A 2,531-nucleotide genomic window follows, 5' to 3' on the forward strand; every position below is an offset into this window, starting at 1 on the left:
ATTATTCTTTATTTTCCAAATATGTATCACGGTTGTTTTTTTTTTAAACACTTGGGGTTTTGTTCACCACTTCACAAACCTCAGGAATCCCTCCCAAGTTTATCAATTTACAAAATGTTGCTTATTTCATTCCTAACCTGCTCTAAGTCCCACTGGTTGGCTGTACCAGAGCTTTTAAGTGCAACGCATTTTCATATCATCTCAATCAACGTAATTGCCACTATCACTATACGGCTTAGCACTTGACATTCCGGGGATTGGCTATCTTGCAGAAAGCTTTCCTTCCTCTTGTTGGATATGATGGATGTAAGTAATTATTTAATAACCTCGGCACTTGCTTTATCTCAGCATTCCAACTTCAATTTTAAATGAAGCTACACCTTCACCCTCTCCTACCGCAAATATATTTGAATAATTCCTTATTGTTTCAATGCTTCTCTTGCATTTTCTTATTTCTGTTCTTTTTTTTTTTAAGTGCACTTATTCCATCCTCCTATTTACCAGATTTTGTAAAATCCTGCTGTTGACTCTAATACTAATCTTCACATCATTACTTAATTACATTGCCATTTTTTGACATTTAATTTGTCCTCAATTATCTGTCAATCAACACATGACTCATATGAAAAATGGCCTCTTGGGTGAGATGTACAGGGCTCATTGAACTGTATCCAAGTTTGAGTTGCTATGCTTAGAAGAAAAATTATGAGGGAAGAAAACTGGGCTCAGAAGAGGGAGATTGGAGTGGAACTTAAATTTTCATGAGATTTCAAAGCCCAATAGGATTGGCTTACAGGTGACATTTGGTTGAATTAGATCTATCAACAGAAATGAGGATGTGAATTGAATAATAATTTACTGCATAACAGGAATGAGATGATCAAGCTCTAATGGTATAAGCTCCAGTTGAACCATGGTGATTAGCAAAGTGGCCCCCACATCATTCTTGGGACTTTTGCTGATAATATTGATAAATTAGTTTATCTCCTGAGTACTGCTCATGGGATGGCAATGTTGGAAATCACATTCTGGCTGCATGTACACAGAGGCATCTGAGAAAACTTGAAAAGCACGGATCTTGCACATTTACAAAACCCAGGAAATATTGGGATAACCAGCCCAGGGAACATTCAGAGGCTATATGAAGAAAGCAGAGATTAAGCTGAGAAGATAGGCCTCTAGACAAAAACTCAATGGACAGACATTAATAGATGATAGATAACTTTACGGATAAGTTAATATATTTTCCCGTGACAATTTTAATTTTCACATATTTCTTAAGAAAGAAATAAAAATATTGCTTCATGCTACATAAATTCTATTTTTTAAGTTTAGTAGTATAAAACTTGAATATTGCTGAAAAGAGACATGTTGCCGAAGTTTTTCATCTTGCACTCATCAGGACAAATGCAAGAATGCGCAATTTCAAGCAAACACAACAATTTATACTACAGGAGATGAGGGTGCTTATTGATTGGCAAGTCAACTCTGATTGGCCAACACATTGTCATGAAGAAGGCAATGTGGAACTATAGGCTCCCCAAGCTCACAGGTAATTCAAAAAAGGCACAAGGCTTGAACATATTCCTTTTGTTTGCAGAGCACGGGTCCCTGATTATGAATGTATGCCACTTATAGCAAGCATAAATAAGCCACGTTATGAGCTTGACTGGTTATCTTAAATTGGTTGTTAGTTTAGCTATTAGCACAATCAGGATTGTTCAGCTACTTTTAGACCTGAAAAATACCCAGTCTATCTCAAATTATCCTGGAAAGGCAAAAGTATCTAAAAAAAACTTGAACCCATTTCATGCTGCTGCTATTCAGTGATGAGAGATAATTTCCACTGACAGGATGCTGCCATCAGTCCAAAAAGACATTCTGCTTACCATACAATTGAGCAACATTGTGTCTGAATTTCAGTGTTAGTGTAATGCCAAATAAGTAGTCTATATGTCCCAGGAATTGGCTGATTGAATCAAACAGCATGCTTCTTTGGTTTCTCATATGGGCAAACCAGCCTGTGCTTGCAAAACCCAAAACACAATGTCTACTGTTCAATATGATTTTGAGATTGTTCAGCAAATGGTGCTCAATCCTGAGTGTGCTAATAGCTACATTAACAACTAATTTAATATAATCAGACAATTTTGTAATGTGGCTCATTTATGCTTGCTAGAGTGACATACATCCATAATTAGGGACCTGTCCTCTGCAAACAAAAGGAATATGTTCAAGCCTGTGCCTTTTTTGAAGTAACTTGGGGAGCCTATATTTCTCCATTGCTTTCTTCATGGCAACACCTTGACCAATCAGAGTCGACTTGCCAACCATTCTCTTCTCCTATAGTATAAATTGTTGTGATCATTTGAAATTTTGCATTCTTGTGTTTGTCCTGATGAATGGTAGACAAACAGCTTTGGCAACAATTATTTTCATCAATTATTTTTAGTTCTTAGAGGCAGGAAAAACATAGCTTCTGGATTTGTTCGAGTCATTCAGAGAAACAAATAGACTGAAAGACAGATGCA

This window comes from Carcharodon carcharias, chromosome 5, assembly GCF_017639515.1.
Source record: "Carcharodon carcharias isolate sCarCar2 chromosome 5, sCarCar2.pri, whole genome shotgun sequence".
Classification (NCBI taxonomy): Eukaryota; Metazoa; Chordata; class Chondrichthyes; order Lamniformes; family Lamnidae; genus Carcharodon; species Carcharodon carcharias.